This window comes from Pan paniscus, chromosome 3 (assembly GCF_029289425.2).
Source record: "Pan paniscus chromosome 3, NHGRI_mPanPan1-v2.0_pri, whole genome shotgun sequence".
Taxonomy (NCBI): domain Eukaryota; kingdom Metazoa; phylum Chordata; class Mammalia; order Primates; family Hominidae; genus Pan; species Pan paniscus.
In genome coordinates this window covers 37,643,141-37,667,860 of record NC_073252.2, presented here as the reverse complement: position 1 = coordinate 37,667,860, position 24,720 = coordinate 37,643,141, and the positions used below count along the sequence as shown (strand labels likewise).

Below are 24,720 nucleotides of genomic sequence, written 5' to 3'. Positions count from 1 at the left end.
GGGAAGTATTTGTTCCTTTAAGGGCCAACCTCTGTTTGGCGGACTTCAGCCAAATAATTAATCCATTTTTTTTTCTAACAAAGAATAGGCTACTATATTCACTTGTCACATCAAGTCAGACCTACATTAAGAGCCTTGGGAGAGTATGATTCCCAGTGAACTGGCTCCGGGCCTAGAGATCCGGGCAGCATTTCCCTTATCAGCCATTATTTTCAGAGGGCTGTGTCTAGGCTAGGGAAATTGGAACTAGATAAATAATAAAGAAGACCATAACCTGGTCCAAAGGTAACATAGGAAGAAAAACATTGTGTAAATTTTGGGGCAGCGTAGGGGAGATCACTAATGGCAGCACAAAGTAAGTGGCGGGGGGGGGGGGTGTTTTTAAAATAAAAATAAAAAAATTAGTACATTTGGGCATTCTCCAATCCATACAAGACTGGAAATCGCCTTTGGAAAGATGAGCTCTTCAGGTCCAAGTGATCATTTTAGAGACGATTTTGTGAAGATGCAGTTTTTGCATGTACTTGGTGTTAAGAACTCGGTTCTCTAAAACCTAAGTTCTAAAATCAGATTTTCCAACCTGAAAAGGAGCCAGGGAGGGATACTGCTCGCAGATCACAGGATAATTTATGTCTTTAATTTATGCTTTGAACTCATATTTTTTCTGGGTTTTTCCCAATCTGTACATATTTTAGAATTAGAAAAAAACCTAACTATTAAACAAAGACCAGGGTTGAAGTTTCTTGTTTTTACCCACAGGAAGACTGCTACTGTAGGCAAGGTAAATTCCCAAACAAAAGCTACTGGGAAGTCAAAGCCTAGGGATTGGTTGGCATATCTGTGATGGGGTAATTAACAGATGTCTATTGATCTCTTGTCTAAAAACTTTTAAGTTTAGAAGGTTACCGAAATTCCTTAGAAGTCTGCCACTTATTATTTTTAACAGCTATATTGAGATACAATTCATATGCCTTATAATTCACCCATTTAAATAAAGTATTTCAATTTTTTTTGCATATTCAGAGTTGTGCCACCGTTACCACAATAAATTTTAGCACATTTTTATCACTGCCAAAAGATATCCCATAGCCATCAACTTTAGCCATCTTGCCCAATCTCCTTGCTCTCCCCAGCCTTAGGCAATCACCAATCTACTTTCCGTCTCTGTATGACTAATCTTGACCTTGCATATAAATGGAATCATACAATATGCAGCCTTTTGTGTCTGGTTTCTTTCCCTTAGAATGATGTTTCCAAGGTTCATTCATGTTGTAGCATGTTATCAGTACTCTGTTCCTTTTTACGGCTGAACAATAGTCTACTCTATGGATGTATCACGTATTATTATCTACTCATCAGTCAGTGAACTTTAGGTTGTTTCTACTTTTGGGATATTATGAATAATGCTGCTGTAAACATTTGTGTACAAGTCTTTCTGTGACATAAACGTATGTTTTTTTCCTTGGATATTTACCTAGGAGAATTGATGAATACTGTAATTCTGTGTTTAAACTTTTAAGGAATTGCAAGACTGTTTCCCAACATGGATGCACCATATTACATTCCCACTAGCAGTGTATTAAGGTTGCATTTTCTCCACTTCCTTGCCAGCACTTGTTATTGTCCATCTGTCTGATTACAGCTATACCAGTGGGTGGCCGTCATGAAGTGGTACACCTGCTGTGGTACCTGCTGTAGGCAAGGTAATTTTCAAAAATTCATTATTTTTAACATGTTTTATTAAAAATTATTTTTAATACAGAACTCATAGAGGTTAACATACAAAATTTCTTCACATGTATATACTGATTTGATTCCTAGCTTCTAAACCAACAACGATCCCATCTATGTTTTAGCACAATGATTATTCCTGTTTTACAGACAAAGAAATGGAGGCTCACAGAGGTTAAGAAGTTGTAGGGCTGGGATTTGAACGCAGGGGTTCTAAAAGCACATGCTTTTAGCCACAGTGTTATCCTGTTTCAACAGCTACTAGGTGCCTGCATAAACATGAGCAGATAAGATGGGAGAATGAAGGTATTTGAAATATGTGGATTTAAAGCATCTAGTAATGATTATGAAGATGCTGAAGGGATATGGCTTTGGATTACAGCAATAGGCAAGATGTTATCTGTTAATAGACTAAAGAACAGAGAAGTGATTTCTGTGACTATAGAGCAATTTAAAGGAAGAGCTGAGATTAAACAGTCCCACATCTGCTTCACTGCTTTGGGTAAGTTATCATTTTTATCCTACCATTTGGAAAATGAGAACATTAGTGATGATAAATAGAACCAAACCATGTGCTAAATATATTTACCTTTTGGTCCTTACACTTGCAAGAACGAGACCAGTTTCTCTTGAATGATTGATCATATTATCCTAATACAGCTAGATACATTATTTTAGTTTTTGTGATTTTAGCAAAATCAAAATAGAGCCAGATACATTATTTTAGTTTTTGTGATTAAAATAATGCATTTTAAAATAAAATAATAATTATTTTAAATAATATATTTTAAAATAATTATTATTTTAAATAATATATTTTAAAATAATAATTTTAAATAATATATTTTAAAATAATTATTATTTTAAATAATATATTTTAAAATAATAATTATTTTAAATAATATATTTTAAAATAATAATTATTTTAAATAATATATTTTAAAATAATAATTATTTTAAATAATATATTTTAAAATAATAATTATTTTAAATAATATATTTTAAAATAATAATTATTTTAAATAATATATTTTAAAATAATAATTATTTTAAATAATATATTTTAAAATAATGTATTGTAAAATAAAATAATTATTTTAAATAATGTATTTTAAAATAAAATACATATTTTAGTTTTTTTCCTTTCTCTTCCTTGTAGTTGAAGAAAAATTATTTCACAAAAATAAAAATTATTTTGAATTTTGGCCACAGTAAAAAGCAGTTCTGGGAATTCAAATTCCTTATGCCCTAGTTAAACATTATTAGTCAAAAGCTACTGCTCACTAGAACCCCTTTCTAGAAATCTATCCTGTAATACTGCATATATAATTCTTACATCTTTATCTAGGATATTTCCAATTTTCAAATTTGTATATGTGACCTAATTAAACAAAATAGCTCAAGAGGACTGATATTCTAAATAACTAATTCATAAATGTTGCTAAAAGTGGTATAATTTTATAATTTCCTGAAGAGAAACTAGACAAAATTTCCTGTAACATTACAAATCTTAAAAGAAACAGGGTAGTTTTAAGTGTGACAGAGTTAATTCATAAATGAGATATATAGACTAGAATACTCATTTTAAAAAAATGTTTATTTTGAAGCAAAGGATCATTATCTCAATCTTTAGCTTGTACCCGGCAGCCTGTATTTAAAGGGTTTATTCTTCACGGTGATGGGGTGGGGTGGATGTAGCTAAGATAGCAGTTCCAGTTTTACCACTCTTATTAATTTTGTGCTGGGGTTGAAGTGCTCCACAGGAAAAAAAAGGAGCATTGTTTCTATGAACTGTATAAAGGGGAGGGAAGGAGGAAATGTTAGAAGGATGATTTCTCAATTTTATTTCTTAAAAGGCACTCTTGTGGTTGCATTTCCTCCAAACCCAACCTTTTGTGTTCAGTTTGATTAAAATGCATCCTTCTTGGTCTAACAGTATCTGGAAAACTCGAGAAGGCTTTTTCCTAAACCATCAGTAGGTCAAGCAAGAAAGTTAGCAGAGCTGATTCTGCTGATGTACCTTCCATAACTGACAGTATTCATCTTTGAAATGATTAAGCCCTGGTATTTTGACTGAAAATGTGAAGTCTTTTATAAGGAAATGAAAAAAATATAATTTTTTATAAACACCCTAAATTCTGAGTTTTTGCATACATGCCACTTGATCTTCATAATTATATCAGTAATACCACTGCATAAAAACATCAGTCAGAGGAAATCTAATTTAATGTGAAAATAGCTATTCTGAGGAGAGGTGGGAACACTGAAGAGGTTCTGGAGTTACACAGACCTTCGCTAAGTACCATCTCTGTCACTTACTAGCTTCAGCATCCTGAATGACTTAACTTCTCTGAGCCCAACCCTTTCAGTTAATGTGCACAAATCACCTAAAGTACCTAGTACATAGTAGGTGCTCAATGAATGTTAGCTATTCCTACCCTTTTGACAAAGAAACCATTAGCTAGTACCAAAATGATAATGGAGTCTTCCCTTTCCACTCATCCTAAAGCAGGTATTCGTGTCATTCCCTCTTTTATTTGGGCTTCATATTTATCAACTGAGTTTTTGAGTAGCTACAGTTGCCAGGTAGTAGGCACTGAGGGGGTCAAAGAGAGGCAACGTTGACAAGTGTCTTAGCCTGCTTTGTGCTGCTATAGCAAAATACCTGAGACTGAGTAATTTATAAATAACAGAGATTTATTACAGTCCTGAGGGTTGGGAAGTTCGAGGTCAGGGGGACTTTTATTTTATATGAGGTCCTTCCTGCTGCAACATCCCATGGCAGAAGGTAGAAAGGCAAGAGAGAAACCCGTGAGAAAGAAAGAAGGGAAGAGGGCCAGAACTCTTCCTTTTATCAGGAACCCACTCCCAAGGTAATGGCATTAATCCATTCATGATGGCAGGGCACTTGTGACCTAATCACCTCTTTAGGATCCCACCTCTCAAAACTGTTGCATTGAGGATTAAATTTCAAACACATGAAATTTGGGGGACACATTCAAACCATAGCAATGTCCAAGCCAGTCTTTGCCCTAGAAAGGAAAGAGCATTTGATGATGTCATCAGCTGAGATAATAGCAGAAAGGAGAGCACATCAGTGGGCTTGAAGGTGGAGCACCGATAGACTGCATTTCAGGTGAGTTGAGTTGGATGGGGTCTGGGGATATGCAAGCAGATATGCCCTACAGGAAGTAGTTTTTAATGGATCTGTAGCTGTGTAGGGGGGCAGGGCTGGAGAAAGGCATTTGGGTATCATGTATGTTTGAGCTATGAGTGGTGCATATATTCTGACACTGCCAGAGGTTGGTCAGGGAGCCTAGAAGACTGGGAAGAACTGTGGGGTGAGAAGAAAGACCAGGGACACACTACTGCTTGGGAATGGGAGATAGTAAGGAGATTTTCTGGGTGTCCCCTACAACCCTCAAAAACATTATCTGCAGGTACTTCGGTTTTTAAAATTAATATTAAAATAACAGATCCAAAAATGTATTTTTCTTGAATTGAGATCAACTATAAATCTTATATTCTATTTAACATTCTCTAAACTCTGTCAATCTTCTGAAGAGTGATCTTTTAACTTGGTTAAAGTAGTAGATATTAAACATTTCAATATAGCATTAAATACAGCAAAATTATCTTAACATTTTTAACTTAAAAATACAAAGTCTAAATCAATCATCCAATGACATATTTTAGATTAGAAATCACAAGGCTAATCATATTAACACATTATCTTAAACATAATGAATATCTAAAATATTAAAGACTTTTCCCCAAACTTATCTAAAAGTATAAATATTTTGATTTTATTTAGTCCATCATATTTACACTTAAATTTTAAGTTTTCCCATGGTTAGAACACTATATTATAAGGAAATAATTTTGCTTTCCCCCCAAATTTGGGGTTACCTTCTTAGTGCATTTTCACTAGCAAGTTAGCCTGGGATTTAGGATCTAATTTTCCCTATGTATACTTGCTTTAACGGAGACTCTATACTTTACGAAGGGTTCAGTCTTCTCATCTAAGTCCCCAAGATTTAAACTACTTGTTATCTAATTCTCAAGTCATCTTTGATTCTGTAACCTTCCACAGATTACCTTGCCAGTTGACCTGAATCAATGAATATGGCTACCATTTAATCCTACTCAGAATTCTTTGCACACTCTTCCTTGCAGACATAACTCATACATAGTATAGAACATACAACTGGATTCTGCATCATGAAAACCTCAGGGTCAAACTTGATAATAGATGATAGAAAAATAGGGACTGGTCATAGAAGTAGGAGAAGAATCAGGAATAAGAAATGTAATAGCATAAAAGCATCAAAGGAAAGGGAGAATTTCAAAAAGGAAGATATCCTCAAGATCAATAGCTTGAAATGTAGCAAGGAGGTTTTTAAATTAAAGGGGTGAAATATGACCATTAGAATTGATCAGTGATGTTTTCATGTCACGATGTGGACTAAAACCAAATAGCAATATGTTGAGTGAACTGGAATGGGAATTGCAGTTAAAGGCAGCAATTACTCAAGAACTCTTTAGGACATTTTATTTTATATTATTTTATTTTTAAATAAGGGAAACAGAGATGGGGCAGTAGCCAAAAGGCTCAAAGGAAGACATATTTATCTTGTAAGAAATAAATTTTTTCAACACCCCTTACCCCCACTTTTATTTGGTTAGAGTTGATAGATTCAGGACAAAGACAGAATTAATTGGTGAAGCAATATCCCAGAGGATGGAACATAAAAGTTAAGTCCACATGAAAAAGTTGGCCTTGAACAGGAAAAGGAACACCTTATCCTCTGAGAATGAAGAGAATGAGGAAAGGACTGATGCAGATGTAGATAAATTTGTGGACATGGGTGGGGCAGGAGGCTGAAGTCGCTCAAGCCTAACTGCATGACTGTCGCAAGTCCTAGCCAATGCCTTCCAGGGGCACACGCAGTATGCAGCTTCCCCATTTCCAAGAACTGAAAGAATGTGGACTAAGATGATGATAGCTCCAGGAACCAGCCCAGACGGAGCCACTGGAGAGCTTCCCCATAAGGTAGCCATACATATTAATCACAGATCAAATAAGAGAAGAAATCCTAGATCCTTCTATCCAACTCAGATTTCTCACTTAAAGAAAATGAGGCCAGAGGTTAAGACAGGCTCAAGGGCAGTTGCTAGCATCTCTTAAGCTAGAAACCAGGTTTCTTGCCCCCAGAATGAAGTCTCCCTTTATTTTTTAAAATTGTATATAGCCAATTTTCTCCACCTTTTCCCCTGGCCAACTTTTCTTCATTCTTCTACTTTTAGCACTTCACTTTCTCTGAAAAGCCTTCCTTGCCTTCTCCCTTCCCTCCCCTCTCCCATTTAAATCATTTAAACAGGATCCCATTTAAGGATATTATATACCTCTTTGATCTTTCCTTTGTTGTTCCACAATTTAAATTCTATTTTTATTTAAGGGTTATTTAATGTTCCTCTTTTCCAGTAGATATTATAGGGATTCTGTTCACTTCTGTATCCTGACCATCCCAGAGTATAATGCTTAGCTTGTAGTTAGTGCTCAATAAAATTACGTTTATATATGAAATTATATTCATTCTAGAATACATTTACATACTGTTAAAGCAAAATAAGCAGGGGGTCAAAAGACTGAGCTGTCTCTGTGCTTTGAATTCCTGTATAACAAACTGTAAGCTAATTTAGTATATAAACAAATGAAAACTTAACTTAGGAGAATATTTTTTGTAACAAATAGCTGGGTTTCAGCCAATCAGATGCAGCCAACTGACCAGACCATACTCAACTATGGCAAATACCTAGCCATAACCAATCAAGTTATTTCTGTATTTTACTTCCAAGTTTAGCCAATGTAAGCTCACTGCTCACTGTGGAGCAGAACTTGGAATCTCTTTTGGTTCTGAGTGCTACCCAATTCATGAATGGTTCTTTGCTCAAATAAACTGCAAAATTTAGTTAATGTTTTTCTTTTAGAAACATCAGGTACATGGTGTGGGAGTATAGAATTCAATAATTTTATTTGCAAATTAAAGTTCTCTGTGAAAAATATGCTGTGGGCTTTCAGGAAGGCTGACATACTTTCTTCCTAGTATATGGGAGATGTTCAATACATATTTGTTGAGTGAATAATAATTTCTGAACTATCGAAGTTTTAATTTATGGAAGAAAACCACACATAGCCACTCAAAATAATTTAAAGATCTTTTCTACATCTCAAAAAAAACTTCGTAGGTAAGCAAAATAAGATTCTTCAAACAATGTAATTTAGAATAAATATTAGGGTTCACCAAACTTTGAAAATAACTGGCTTACAATGAAAATATTAAGCATATAACTAAGGTAGCTCTTATGATAATTTATAACTAGAGAACCCAATGTTTAATTCCTAAAGTTTCACACTTTTGAAGCTTCTGAGACATCTTCTCTTAAACCCGACTTTCAGATATAAAATGAACTCACCAACTTTTGGTGCAGAAAATTCATGCATTTGCAAGTATTTAATAAGAAAAGCCATCACCAATGAAATGCCTACACCCTTTTCACAGGGAAGGTAATTTGCAAACACATGCATGAAGATTAGTACCATACAGTAGGCAAATATTTTTCCATGTCCCACCCAAAGCAAACAAATGAAAATAGAAACTTCAAGGACAATTATAAAATATCTTTAAATTTAAAGACACAGCACCCTCTTATCCTTTGGCTCCACCTGTACCTTTATCAGAAACACACATTTCTTAATCAGTCCCAACTGGGAATTTCTAGCAGGAAAACAGTCTCAGTTGATTGTGAGGTAATTGATTTTTTTCTTACATTTCTTTACTCTCAAAACTTTATGAATCAAAAAACAAATGGCTAGAAAGTACTAATTTGTTGGTTGTAGATATTAAGAAACATAAACAAGTTCCCTGGTAGTAGCTCTTAATTATATCTACAGATGCTACGTTCTAACTCTTTCATGGCAGTTTTAATTTGGGAGATGTTCAATACATATTTGTTGAGTGAATAATAATTTATCACTGAATCAGTGAATATCAAAATGTCCCAATGTTTATGCATACAAACTGTATCTCCCAAAGTGTCATAGTATTGGCATAAAAATGCTTTGCCTTACCCATTTGGAAGAGAATATGATCAGCGTTCTTGTGGCAAAGCAGATAATGGGTCTGTGTGCAGATATGGAAGGGTCAAGTTATGGAGAACATCAACCTTTGAGTTTCAGAGCAGACTGACTCAAATAGCTCATCCTGTTGTCCATCCAACATATTTTGCATTTCACTAGAAAATTCAGTAACTATATGTCATACCAAGAATAATATAAGTCCGATAGATTATTGCTTGGTCTGGGCATAGCTGAACGAAATGAGAAACATAAAATTTTCCAGGTACTTCTGAGGGTGCACATATACAGTCCAGGTCTGGGTTATATAGAGATAATACCAACTCTTTTAATAACCCTCCAGGGCACAACAGTCTTGTCATCTTGGAATTTTCTACGTGTCGTCTTGTAATTTTCTGATTCTAAGATCCACTGGGGTGTGGTTCAGTCACATTCCTCCCTGTTCTACTTGCAATGAGGGTCTACTGGCTGCTCTTCCACGCTTTCTATCCTTGACTACTACACAGTCTCTATGTGAAGTTGGTATTCAAGAAGCTTATTGAGAAATAAATTTCTGCATTTGCGAAAAGAACAATGTAAGCTTACTGAAAGGCAGACTTACAGCTGACTGAGGAGAAAATAATTAGTGCTTTAAATTTCTCCCTATATCACTTAGTCATTCATCGCTTAATAATGGGAATATGTTCCAAGAAATGTGTCGCTAGGTGATTTTGTTTTTGTGCAAACATCAGAGTGTACTTATACAAACCTAGATGGTAGAGCCTACTACACAGCTAGGCTAGATGGTACAACCTGCTGCTCCTAGGCTACAAATCTGTACCGCATGTGACTATACTACTGAATACTGTAGGCAATTGTAAACATATCTAAACATAGTAAATGTACAGTAAAAATACGGTATTATAATCTTAAGGGACCAACATTGTATAAGAGGTATATGACCCAAACGTTGTTATGAGGTACATGACTGTATATCAAAATCCTAGTTTAATACAATTTAAAGGAATATCACAGTTATGAGGCTTAACGTTTTTTCCGAATTTTAAGATAAAAAATATAAATGCATTACATGGATACTTAAATATTTAAGGCATTGTGAACCCGCACAGAATTAACTATTGGAAAAGAAAACTGGTTTGAAAGACTTTAGAACTGAATCTTACACAAACATATGTGTGTGTGTGGGTATACAGAGTCTAAAACATCAAGCAGATGGTAACGTAAATAATGGCAATGTTTAGGATATGGAAAATGTTCAGTTGAAATAAATTAATAAAACACTGGAAACAAACACACCAAATTTGCAAAATGGGAGGCAGAGAGCAGAATAGTTTCCTAGAGATAGCAGCTCATTTAGACGATGAACACCAGATGCCAAGTGGAGCTCAGTAGAGACAAAAGTGTCATGATTAGCTTCAGGGGAGGAGAAGAAAAGGACGAGGCACCAGAGGTGAGATCCTAACACAGCCCTTTGCAGGCTGGGGCAACTCCCTAATTGCCCCTGGGGAGCTACAAGGCAAGGGACAAAGTAGCCATCATTTCTCATTTCGGTCAAAGGAGGAGGTTTATATCACTGAACAGTGATTCAAAAGCCTCCATCTGGCTGAACCCCACAACATGAGGGGTTGACAATGTGAAACACTGCTCCACGTCCATAGTCAGGCCAGGGTTGGCTGTGTCACTGTGAGCTATGAAACAGTCCCTGAGACACACTCTGTGAAAGGACCTATGAGAATTGTAGGATGAGAAAGTGTTGAATATAGTTGTGGGAAATTACTGACATTATCAACAGATTAAAGTTGAACGGCCATGCCATTTCCTTCCGGAAGTTTAGGATATTGGTATTTTGTTGCAAGTAGGAAGGTACCTACTGACACGCCCTGAACCCAAAGTCCATTTCCCCAGCATAACCAATTAGGCAACTAACTTATTCCTACTGTATGTGTGAAAGACAGAGAGAGAACATGAGCGAGCTCCTGAGAGTGCTGTGTAAGTACAAACCACAAATGGGAGTCTTTCTTTTCCCCGAATTTTAGTGTTGCCTCAGATCTGAAATCTAACTGAAGCCTGTCAATTGTTGTACTGCATGCTTCACAATGCATGAACGTGATACTGGACACTGACTCTGAGTTCAAGCACAAATTTACTGGAGGAGAAAGACATATTTATTTATGAGGCCTTCCAAGTAAAGCCAAATTATTCACAGATACAGTGAGTGCTAGAGGAGACTTTGCTTGTAGGAGAAAGAATTCTAGACCACAAGCCAGTATATCCCTTGGTTCTAGTCTTGGTCTTGCTCTTAATTTAGGGTTATGTGACTTTGGCCACCCCATTAGTCCTTCTAGACCTCAGTTTCCTCATGTGTGAAATGAAGACGTAGAACTAAATGATCCCTAAAGCCCTTTTTGGCTCTAACAATCTAGAAGATATTCGGAAGAGGGAGCAATCATTTTAGGACAGAGGATCAGAAGATTCCATGATAGAAGAAGGGCAGTTTGCTCTTCTGCAATGTCTGCTTTCCCTGACTACAAAAGTAAACATGAGAGTTGCAAAAACTCGAGTACAGAAATGTCAAATATAGTTTGTAAATGCCCCTATAATCTTCACTGTTATTTGTTTAAAATTTATTCTTCCAGCTATTTTCTGTTAAGAGCTAATTATAATCATTCCTATTTTATTAAAATGAAACACTAAGTGCATTTTTCTTCAACAAGTTTTTAAAAACTTAAGACTATATCCTGAATATTTCTGTCATGTCATTACACATATATCTCATTTTTAAATCAGTGCAAAGTACTGCACTGTATCTACATATTGTACTTTTTTTGAGATGGAGTCTCACTGTGTCACCCAGGCTGGAGTGCAATGGCGTGATCTTGGCTCACTGCAACCTCCGCCTCCTGGGTTCAAGTGATTCTCCTGCCTCAGCCTCCCAAGTAGCTGGGATTACAGGTGCCCACCACCATGCCTAGCTAATTTTTGTATTTTTAGTAGAGATGGGGTTTCACCATGTTGATCAGGCTGGTCTTGAACTTCTGAACTCAGGTGATCTGCCCACTTTGGCCTCCCAAGTGCTGGGATTACAGGTATAAGCCAGCGTGCTCCACCTACATATTGTATATGTTAATGATATAGGGATTTTTTTCATCACAAACAATACTGCAAGAAAACTTGTATACCCAAGTCCTAATATTCAATCTTGACACCTCTTCCCTCACTTCCCATTTCCTATCCATTACCAGGTACTGGTGATCTTATTGACTATCCTAGGAACCCATCCACTTCTCACTCTATAATTGCCTCTACTTTATTCAAGAGGAGAATCAACATCTTCTTCTGCAATAGTCCCTTAATTGATCTCTTCTCTCCCAGTCTTGCCTTCTTCCTACACAGCAGCCAGGGATGCAAATCTTATTACTCCTCAGTTTAAAACCTTCAATAGCTTCTCACTGTTCTTAAAATAAAGACCACCAACTATAAGGTTGTATTGTCTGCAATTTGCTAATTTATGGTATGTCAGCGTAGACAGTTTGGAATTTATGTGTGCTTTTAATCTGTGCTTTAGGATGTAGATTAAATGAGTTGCCCCAACAGGAATATATATTCAGAAATGAAATATATTTCAGATATTATATTTCATTTATATTATATTTCATTAATATTTCAGATATATTTCAAAATATAAATATAATATTTCAGAAATGAAATATAATCAGAAGGCAGAGATGGCTTGTACAGGTATGCTAGCCTCATTATTTCCACTCAACACAAAGGACTTTATGAGTTTGCAAAATGGATGTTAGAAGTTATTTTTCCTTGGTGAAATCAGTTTTGTATGAGTGTGGACTGGCTAGAAATAGTGTAGTGAGAGGCACTCCCACTCTTGCATCAACAATGTAGATTACAGCAATCCAGTATCTTTTACCCTTCCTAATGTTCCTAGTGCTTGTTTCTGAGAAATGGCTCATTCAGTGGCTGGTTCAAAGCATTCTTGCTGCTTAAATTAAGCTCTTAGGTGACCTCAACTCTTCTTCTAGAAGAGTGTCACATTTGTCTTTCATGAACTTTCCATGAAGATACAGTTGGAGAAACCAAAAGAATAGAAGGAGGGGCTTCACCAAGCTTACAGGACAGGATGTATGATTGTTTTTATTCCTGCTTACTAATCAAACTTGGATTGTGAGGGTGAATCGAACCCGAGACCAAGTGTTGAGGCTGTGAGGATGGTTTCTTTATCCTCACCCACCTCCAAATTCTGGAGGTTTTAACATCCACTGAGAGGGACCTGGTAGATATGAAGGACCAGGTTAGCTGAGGTTGGTTTTTAGCATGTGGCCTGCAAGGCCTGCAGGGTGAAGCTACTGTCTACCTCTCTTGGTACTCCTCGTGCTCAAGACATTTCTCAGAACACCATCCCCCCAAGCCATATCAGCATGCCCTTCGCCCTCCCCTCTCTGGGGCTCCCTTTGCCGGGTAAGAGTCCACTCATCCTGTGGATCCCAGCTGGACATCCCTTCCTCAGGGAAGCCATCCACACCAGTATGGTTATTGCATCAATACCTGTCTCCCACCAAGATTGTGTCCAGGTCCATTTTGTTCACCTTTGTATCCTCACCACCTGGCACAGTGCTTGACCTCCGCAGATGCTTGTTCAATAAAAGGGTATTTAGGTTTTATTCTACACATTGATAGAAAAAAAAAAAGCTTTTTGTGGCACTAGGTTCACTAATTGGAATGGGCCCTCCAGTATAAGAACACTTTACAGTAATATTTTTTCAAAACTCCAATTCACAAAATGAAGAATGAAGAATGGAGAATATACTAAATATGAAAAGTGAGGCCACGGCCCTCTCTTTTAAATGCTATAAATGCCACCTTTGTTATTTTGAAAACTCTTCATGGAACTGAGAATCAAGAAAAGGTCACGTTCTTGAGCTTTAATTTCTCCATATTTTACAGTTTTCTTTAGTCTCCCTACTTATACTGTGATCATTTCAGCATGTAAATAAGTTCTGCTTTCTCTGTGAACTCCACTGTTGCTTCCTTTCCTCAAATTCAGTCCTTGGCATCCTCTCTGCCTCACACTAATACAAACATGGAATCAATTATAGGTTTTACCCTAACGAGTTCTTTACATGCTTGGGGTATATTTAGAAACATTTAAAACTATCCCTGGACAGATATTTAAGTAGACAATTTCATAATCTGGAAATTTACATCTCTAGTTAGAAATTCAGGGGAAATCCCAAGAGTTTAAGCTTGAAAGTTTCCTGCTATTTCGTGTGGCTTTTATATAAGGTCAAGACGAGGGGAGCTGGGAGAAGGTGTGTGTAGTTTGAGCCCCTCCCCCATTCTTTCTTTCCATCCTGTACCTCCCATTCTGCTCTAGTCCAGATGTATTTTACATTTGAGAAAATGGGAGGCCATAGAGGCTGAGACTCAGATTATTTAAACATTTACTAAGGGCGGGCTGTGCTAGGTAGACACACATTAGAGGAAGTAGTTAGCGTCCCAGTTTTACAGATGAGGAAACTGAAATCCAGGAATTTTAAGTATTCCTGAGGTCCCACAACAAATGGCAGAGCCAAAATTCAAACCCGATGAGAGTCCAGCCCTCATTACCGTCTCTTCTGGGGCAGCCAGGCCTGACTCCAAGTGGGCCATAGCTTCTCCTCTTTTGAGACTTACACAAGAAGTACAGTGGAACAAATGGCTTAGTGATGGAAGAAAATACAACCCCCAAACCCAGTTTCTTTCCAAAGGGCTCACTTAAACTGAATAGAGGGTAAGCACCTGCAGAGGTGAGTACTGATTTAATGCAAACAGATGTGCATATGATGCTGTCATCTGTGTTTGGGAGGATGAATCTCATAATTTCTGACTTATGGGCGCGGGTGTACTTGTGCCTCGCCTAGTCATACCTGCCATTAGGGGACCTGCGATGTGCTCCAGCCGTGGATTCTTGAGTTTGTGTTTATTAGCTTGTTTTGCTTGTTTGTCTAGTTAACTCTTAAAGGGCAATTGCCTGTCAAGGTTTGCAGTTTCAGTAATTTTATTCTCTAAAGCTATTTTAGTTTTTTTTTTTTTTGGTTATATAAAAGTAACACTTTTGCCCCATTAAATCTTTGAATCTAGGCAGATTCAAAGGCAGAGGGTATTAAGAAAACAACTCTCTAGCTCCCTCACCAGTGAGCTGTGACTTCTCTATCTGCCTTTGTTTTCAGGCTCACCTCCCCAGCGCCACAATTTAGCCCTGTGCTGCAGCACCAGGAAATACTTGTGTTTTATCTTCCAACAGAGAATGCATGGCATCAACAGTAGTGCCTGAACTCATTTTACAGCAGGGGGATCAGGCTTGGTGGGGCCTCTGCCTGGGCTGCAGTGGATCTCTTCCATTTTTACTATGTCCACCCCTAGAACACTTGGCTTCCTTTGCCAAAACCAAATCCTGGTGAGCATCATAAAACTTGTCTTGTCAAGTTTAAAAGAGAATGCAGATAAATTGTAACTCCAATCTTGACGGTCTAGCCAATTAACTCTGTTTTATGATTCTCTTTGGAAATGACTATAGCATTAAAGGCGTTTGTCACATGCCAGGTAGCCAGCAAACCAGGATTCAAACCCAGGTAATGGCGGCTTTAAAATGTGAACTCTTTCAGCTTCCCTACACTGCTCACCAGTGGCTGGGAGACGCTGCCACAGGGAAAGGAACAGCTCTGAAGTGGTTGAGTGAAAAAGCACAGGACAGGAAGGTTATAGACATGGGTCCCAGCCCTACAACAACCTCCAACTTATGGGAGATCCTTTACGAGGTCCCATTCTCTCTTTAGGCCTCAGTTTTCTTATCCATAAAATGAGGGGTTTGGACCACTGAAGACCCCTTCCAGGTCATGATTCTGTCATCTACGGACTTTTTTTTTTTTTTTTTTTTTTTTTGATACTGAGTCTCGCTCTGTCGCCTAGGCTGGAGTGCAGTCCAGGTTCATGCCATACCCCTGCCTCAGCCTCCCGAGTAGCTGGGACTACAGGCACCTGCCACCAAGCCCAGCTAATTTTTTGTATTTTTTTAGTAGAGATGGGGTTTCACTGTGTTAGCCAGGATGGTCTCGATCTCCTGACCTCATCTATGGACATTTTTAAAGCCTCAGCTTAGTTGCTTAAGAAATAGGCTTAAACATTGAGTTGAAAAAAAATCAAAATCTTTTCATCATTCAAAGAAACAAAGGAATGGACGGCAAAATTGCTCACATCATTTGAAATTTGAAGTGTGGTTTGTTGCCATTGGGATCAACATATGGATTCAATGAAATAAGAAAATCAGGCAGGGGAGGAAATCAGTTTTTAATGAGGCATTTTCAATTTTCCATGAAATAATTACTTCAAACCACCAATATAAACTTTGAAGCATCGTTCTGAATTTGGCACAGTGTATATGAAAAAAGTCAAACCAAAGTAAACCAAAGACTGATCAGTTTGATAATCTCCTCCAAAGACCAAATAGAAAACCTGCAAATTGCTTTAGTTGGACAGATAGTGAATTGTGCTTGGAGCCAGCAGGCCTGGGTTCAAGTTTTGGCTGAATCACATCTCCAAGTCTGTGTCCTTAACTATGAAATGATCATCATAATCCTACCTACATATATATCACAGGGTAGTTGGGAAGGCCTAATAAACAGAACTACATAAAGAACTATTTCATTACAAATAATTGCCTGCCAAAAAAATTTCCCCACTATTTACATGGACATACAGATTTGGAATTTAAATGTTTGAATTACCTCTTAGCAAAAGCTGAAAAACTGCTATAATGAAAAGGAATGGGGGAAGCTGCCTTTAAACAAACAACAAAACCACAATCACCAAAAAGTATCCTTCTTTTACAGTAGCAAAGAATTGCAAAGATAACATCCCAGCCTGAAGGTTGGGAAGCACAGTTCAGAACTTGACAGTCCAGAATCATGTTCACATTCTCTCTTTATTCCCTTAGAAGATCTGGCATCGAGTCCCATGGAAGGTGCTTTGAAATGCCTCCCAGATCGCATCCTTCTCCTCTATTTCCTCCATCTTTTCCTTGGTCTGAGTTCTCTTCACAGGACAGCTAAATGACAGCAAAGCCTAAGCAACAACCAGGGTCACTGCTGCCAGGCCAGCCTCAGTACTGCCCGATTAACCTTTCTAACAAGCAGACTTCATCAGGCTCCACAGCGATTCCATCAGCCTCACATGACTTCCTTTTACTGCCAAAAACGCACCCCTACTCTAGTCCAGCAATCCCTCCACTTGCTTTCATACCTGTGGCATTGATTCCAGCCCAGCGTCCAAGCTTTCACTGTTCTCCCTGCCTAGAAAGCTCCTCCACCCTCATGTAAAGGACCTCTTCAAGAAGAACTACAAACCACTGCTGAAGGAAATAAGAGAGGACACAAACAAACAGAAAAACATTCCATCCTCATGGATAGGAAGGATCAATATCTTGAAAATAGCCATACTGCCCAAAGTAATTTATAGATTCAATGCTATTCCCATCAAACCACCATTGACATTATTCACAAAATTAGAAAAAAAGCTAATTTAAAATTAATATGGAACAAAAAGAGAGTCCATACAGCCAAGACAATCCTCAGCAGGAAGAACAAAGGTGGAGGCATCACGCTACCTGACTTCAAATTATATTACAAGGCTACAGTAATCAACACAGCATGGTACTGGTACCAACACAGATATAGAGACCTCAGAAATAAGACCACACATCTACAACCATCTGATCTTCAACAAACCTGACAAAAACAAGCAATGGGGAAAGAATTCCCTATTTAATATGTGGTGCTGGGAAAACTGGCTAGCCATATGCAGAAAACTGAAACTGCACCCCTTCCTTAAACCACATAGAAAAATTAACTCAAGATGGATTAAAGACTTAAATGTAAAACCCAAAACCATAAAAACCCCAGAAGAGAATCTAGGCAATACCACTCAGGACATAGGCATGGGCAAAGATTTTATGATGAAATCGTCAAAAATAATTGCAACAAAAACCAAAATTGACAAATGGGATCTAATTAAACTAAAGAGCTTCTGCACAGCAAAAGAAACTATCATCAGAGTGAACAGGCAACCTATAGAATGGAGGAAAATTTTTGCAATCTACCCACCTGACAAAGGTCTAATTTCCAGAATTTATAAGGAACTTAAACAAATTTACAAGAAAAAGACCAAACAACTCCATCAAAAAGTGGGTAAAGGACATGAACAGACACTTCTCAAAAGAGGAGATTTATGTGACCAAAAAACATATAAAAAAAGCTCATCACTGATCATTAGACAAATGCAAATCAAAACCACAATGAGATTCCACATCATACCAGTCAGAATGGTGATTATTAAAAAGTCAAGGAACAGTAGATGCTGGCAAGGCTGTGGAGAAATAGGAACACTTTAACACTGGTGGTGGGAATGTAAATTAGTTCCACCATTGTGGAAGACAGTGTGGCAATTCCTCAAGGATCTAGAACCAGAAATACCATTCAACCCAGCAATCTCATTATTGGGTATATACCCAAAGGAATATAAATAATTCTATTATAAAGATACATGCACATGTATATTTATTGCGGCACTATTCACAATAGCAAAGACGTGGAATCAACCCAAATGTCCATCAGTGACAGTCTGGATAAAGAAAATGTGGCACATATACACCACAGAATACTATACAGCCATAAAAAGAAGCATGATCATGTCTTCTGTAGGGACATGGATAATGCTGGAAACCATCATCCTCAGCAAACTAACACGGGAGCAGAAAACCAAACACCACATGTTCTCACTCATAAGTGGGAGTTGAACAATGAGAACACATGAACACAGGGAGGGGAACAACACACACCGGGGCCGCAGGGAGGGCAGGGGGAGGAGAGTATCAGGATAAATAGCTAATGCATGCAGGACTTAATATCTAGGTGATGGGTTGACAGATGCAGCAAACCACCATGGCACATGTTTACCTATGTAACAAACCTGCGCGTTCTGCACATGTATCCTGGAACTTAAAAGAAAATAAAATTAAAAAAAAAAAACAAGCTAAAAAAAAAAAAAGAAAGAAAGCTCTTCCACCCTCCTTCACCTATCTTAATACAAGTCATTTCTCCAAGCTCCCTTTAGTGCAGGGCTCTGCATTTACTGTGGTTATGCAATCATCTGGGAGATCCTGTTAAAATGCAGGTTCTGATTCAGCAGACTGGAGGTGAAGTCAGGACTCTGCATTTCCAACAAGCTCCCAGATGGTTATGATGCTGCTGGTCCATGGACCTCACTTCGAGGACCAAAGCTTACTGGCTTATTGGAAAAAAATGGAAAAGGAATAGTTTTTTGAGATACATGGACATGGGTTTAAATGTCATCTTGATTAGGTTTTAGCTGTGTGACTAAGGGCAAATAACTTCCCTTGTATAATGGGAATATTACTTATTTTATGTAAATGACGTGAGGATCTTTTGAGATATTAACAGATACTATTCTAAATAGGGCTTTCTCTTGGCTCCCCTGAACTCATCACTTCATCCTCTATTAAGCTTCTCTGATTATCCAGTCTTACTTCTCTTTGCTTGGAATTTTATTGCTTAAATAACATGTGTGCACACTGCAACCATATATAAATGAGACCATATGTTCTTTGAGGGCATAATCATGTTTGATATTTCTCTTAACATATAAATCATGAAAAAGTTTTACTAAAGTTTGTTTTTTTTTTTCACACAAAACTCTGAGCCGTATAATACTTAGTAATACCACCACCCTTCACTGCAGCATTATGTAGGGAGGCAGAGCTCCGTCGTGGTACTGAGCACAGGCTTTGGAGTCAGACACACCCAAGTCCCAGTGTTGGATTCATCACTCACCATCTGTCCTGCCTAATCCAGACTAACATGTCTGGTTCTCAGTTTCTTCACCTGTAAAACAGGAATTTTGCCTTAACCTTCAGTGCTATTGTGAGAATTAAGTTAGACAAGTTACATAAGGTACAAGGTGTATATTATAAATTGTGAAAAAGGCCATGATTCTCCATCCCTCCCTGAATCCATGCCATTTTCTAATGTAACGTTGCAGTTCCTCCCATTAAAAAGTGGGGTCTATTTCTCCACCCCTTGAATCTGAGCTGGCTTCTCGAGTTGCTTTTGAAATAGACTGGAGTAGAAGTGAGTTGTGTCAGCTTGAATTTAGGCCTCAAGGGGCGTTGCTTCCATTCTCTCTTGCAACCAAGTTGAGCCAACATGTGATGAACCCAGGCTAGGCTGCTAAATCATGAAAGACGTGAGGCTCAGCTGCTCCCCACGTGACATGGCCGATGGTCCACCAATACTCAGAGGCAGAGCTGCCTTGGTGACCACAGATGCATGGAGGAAACTGGAAAAGACAGTAATTTGCCCACCCAAGCCCACCCAAACTGCTTATCTACAGAAGCACAAGCTCAATAAATGGTGGTTATTTTAAGCCATTAGTTTGGGGTGATTTGTTACACAGCAATAGATAACTGATACTGAATATATAAGTAATTTCTCAATAAACAGTGGCTATGTTTTGGACAATATTATACTTAATATAGAATGAGTTTTTCATAGTACTAACATTTGTGCTTTTTAGTCAGAAGTAGGAAGATGACTAAACCAGGAATTGGGACTCTGAGATTCCAGTCCCAGCAGTTTTTCCAATGGGCAGCTGTATGACTTTGGACAAATCATTTAACCTCTTTGAGACTCAGTTTCCTCATTTGTAAATTAAGGTGGTTAGACCAAGTAACTTTTAAGGTTCTTTTCCAGCTCTAAAAAGGATCAAGGGTCCTTTTTACCAAAAGGCAGTACTTCTTCCTTTCTAACAGATAGTTTTGAACACAATTTAATGTTTTTCTTGTAGACTTAGGGTTTAATCACAGACCACCTTCACTGTATTGTCTTTGCTGCCTAGCATTTGGCTGTAACCACATTTCATACTTATCACAAGAGCTGTACATTGAAACTATAAAGTAGATCTTGCTGTGGACCAGGAACCCAGGTAGCCAAGCTCATTAGGAATCAGAAATGAAATAATGCCAAATAAGTTCTAGTGGGAATCTTAAGTATGTGACTCTTAACAACAATTTGAAGGTGCAGGTGGACTTCTTTTATGCATTTCTAGGTTACAATACATATTCTGGAGGACTAAGGTTGTTGACAATCTGACCAAATAAAAGCAATACTATTTCACAGCTATACAGAATCAAATCTTTGTATTTATTGCATGTTAATAACCAAGATATATGATACTCAGTTATCAAATGAGGGAAAACAACACCAAAATCAAATTTCAAAACTCCTGTGTGTAGACATCTACTCTACAACTAGTGATCAAGTGAGTAAATTTAAAATATATCCAAATACACATTGTATTAAAAAGCTATGCATGTGGCAATGAGTCAATAACCAAGGTGACTTTTGTTTGTTCACAGGCATTATGTATAGCCTCTCACACGTCACTAATACTCTTACAAATATAATACAGTCCTCTCTGTGACATATAGCAGGCCATGTTGTGGTCAACTGAAAACAATAAAAAAGAAAGGCTGTTCTACTGTCCATTTCCACTAGTGTTAAACAATCAAATGTCAGGGTGTTTTTACTCCCAGAAGGAGTTAAGCTAAATCAGAGAATGTGTATATAATATGAGGGCAACAGTTTACTTCAGCTTTGCCTTCAGATGTAGATATTTAAGTCTGTAGAAAGAAACACTAGGTTGTTGAAAATGTGAAATATAATTGGCTATTTCTCAGAAACTTTTTTCTGTGATTAAAAACCATGAGGAGCTGTAGAGGAACTAGAATCCACATGAAGAACATTGCAATGAAACGTGGCTTACATTTATCTACCTGGAGAACATGTATTTTGAAATGACATGTAAATTGACGTCAGAGATTCAAGTCAATTAATGGGTTCTTACAGTTAAAATCTTAAATACCAGTACTTCTTTAACTATCTTTCGAATCAGTTCACTTCTCTCTCTCCTCTAATTTAAATTTTTGCCGCAGCTGCCTTTGGTCTTGGTTGTATCTTTCCTGTTTCATTCTCATTGCAGCCTGCATGAACTCTCTAAAATAGAGATCTGCTGTGCTTAAGATCCTTCAGTGGTTTCTCCCAAGATATTGGGATCTCTGAAGACAAGGACTGTGTCCCCAGAAACTCATCGACTATCTGGTGTCTCTGGGTCTACGCACATGATGTCTCCAAGGCCAGGTCAAGGTTTTATTAAATTTTGTAGAACCACTTGTACACTGAACAGAACAGAGTTCAGCACTTCTGATAAAGTTTGAGATACAATATTCCTTTTGTCATTTGTTAATATTCATTGCAGCTCAGGAACATCTTTTCTACAATGCCTGACAACACTGAGTCAGAGTTTTAATTTTCTGTTTCAGGACACATATTCATTGGCTTGGTGTTTTACGTATGTTTTAGGAAAGGATTATTTGATAATCTACAGTCCTGAAGATTTTAACTAACCTCTGTGGGATTATGATATTCTCGGGTGAAAAGGGTACAAGTAGATGAACGATTTCATTTTCAGTTTATTCTCTTAAATTGCAGTCAGAGTAAGAAAGGCTACAACTAGAGACGCAGGATGGCTCAATGGTTAAGAGCAGGCACTCGAGAAAGGCTACATCTGACCTGCACATAGGTGAAGACTCCAAGTCGGCTTCCCCTAGGATGACCCCTTTAACTCAACTCTTTTCTACACACCTACAAAGTCTCTCTGTAAGCATGTAATCTAATGACCAAAAAGAATGACCAAAAAGAAAATCTGCCTAATGACCAAGAAAGAAAAGCAGGACATAGGTACTAGTTACTATTTAACCAAGACTGTAAAAGATCCCAAGATTCAGGGTTATCAGAAAAATTGTGTAACTAGGGGAATGTGAAACACAGTCTAGGGAGAGGAAACCTAGCTACTGGGAGGCTGGTATTCAATTATTTGGAAACTGGTGTCTATTCCAAGAAGCACAGTGAATGGGCTTCCGGGCACCAAGAGCGGGCTGTTCTAGGAGGAAAGGGGCCGGCCCTACCTGTGCTCTGCCCTTGGGCTGCAAATGGATTCTGGCCGGAGCTTAGCCAGGTTGTATTTCCGGCTCAGAGAGGGTCTGGGTGGGACGTCAAGGGAATCATTCCATGTTTAGGATAATGGAACATGTTGAGTTGGTATGCAAGTTTTTGTCTTCAATCCCAGATATCCAAAAAGCTCTTTGAAACACAGGAAAGATTGGCCCTATTTCTCTTTAGGTATCATTATTTATCTAAATCTCCGGAGCCATTGAGGACCAAGATCATACTTGCTGAATAAATGCACGGAACAGGATCAGAGGATAGACACAGAATGGGCCAAGAAGAGAAGTAAGCCACACCTTCCCTTCCTGTCTCAGCATCTGTTCCATTTCTGCTCAGTGACCCAGGCAGCTTGCTGTTAGCTGACTCTTCACACTTTAGGGAAATACAAATAACTCCAGAACTTAACTTTACCTTTGAGCTTCAAATTGTTTCAATTATGTACCTTGTTTCAATTATCTGCCTCCTGACAGTGTTTCACAGCTGGGACCAGTAAGGTGGTCTATGATCTTTAACATCTGTCTTATCCTTCCTAAAATAGTATCAACTGAAGGATTAAATGGGGAAGGGGGAGGGGTAGGCAGCAAATATAGACTCTATTATGTTTAAAAGCAGTAACCCCTTTCCATTTCTTTCTCATTCAACTCTCAAATGCTTCTCTTCTTTTCTCCAGATATTATTCCTCATAAGAGCTTGCTTGATTGCAACCACCAAGGACATCCGCAAACCAGGGCAAGAAGGACCATCAGTAATTCTTTCCCATAAATAGTGACAGGAAGAAAATAAACGCCCTATTCTTCAATGATTTGAACCACCTCTGGAGCACGAACTTCCTCTAAATTCACAGGGCAAATATCCATCATGGGGCAGGTATCTATGCTGCCATGGAAAGTAACATAAAATGTACTAAGTCATCACAGGGAGTTTTAATTTTGTTTTTAAGGTCAATTGCCATGCTGGGGTAAAAAGCATTGATCCTTGCCTTTTATCACCGGAAAAATTCTTCACCAGTACTTTGTGAAAATCTCGCCTCATCAGGGCTGCCAAGGTCAATGCAACCTAAGTAACCAAGCTGGGAGATGCTTGCCTAATTATTAAATATTTAGCAAACAGTTTGTGACTATTTAACTGTTTGCACCTGGCACCCTCTTTTCACTACGTGAGGCCTCCTGGCACCCTGACCTCTTCCCCCACCCCTACCCACTGCCCAGGCCGCCAGCACCCCTGGGGGGCAAATACCGGGACCCAAGGGCATTTCAAAGAAACAGCAGAGGTCACATTCCATTTCCTTTTTATTAAAAAACATACTTAAAATGGGGGAGGAGGGCACAGATCTAAGGTAAAATCTCTTGCAGTTTTTTCAAGTTCGCATGCACCGTTGAAAGTTCATTAGTTAGGGATTTAAAAGCAAAAATGTTTCACACAACCAATTAAACGCCAAGCTTTACAAACGCCTTGGTCTTTGGTTTTGGGAATCTGTAAAAGTCCGCCTCCCCCCACCCGAGTTTTGCCTCTTTTAGAGCCCCTTTGTTGAATTACGTGACTTTTCCCGAAGTCATCAAACTTTGAATTGCGTCTCTAATTTTCTTTTTTTTCAGGGCAAAAGCAAATCAAGAAATTAAACTTAAAAGTAGGCGACTCGCAGAGAAGTGGGGGAAAGCTCGCCCCAAAGCCAAGTTCCGCAGGACTAAAGCCCTCTTTGCGCGCGCGGGGCGGGGGATTGTC

General features: G+C 38.1%; 1 protein-coding gene and 1 long non-coding RNA gene across 3 annotated transcripts in view; one reads left to right on the top strand and one right to left on the bottom strand.

The window, feature by feature from the left end:
• The window catches only part of C3H4orf19 (chromosome 3 C4orf19 homolog), a 141,829-nt gene that overhangs the window by 116,561 nt on the left and 548 nt on the right, over nucleotides 1–24,720 (bottom strand). The window lies entirely within an intron of this gene.
• Nucleotides 1,901–24,716, top strand: LOC103783953 (uncharacterized). Its single transcript, XR_609528.3, has 4 exons — nucleotides 1,901–2,233; nucleotides 21,974–22,131; nucleotides 23,173–23,283; nucleotides 23,669–24,716. It is a non-coding gene; the product is annotated as an uncharacterized LOC103783953 (long non-coding RNA).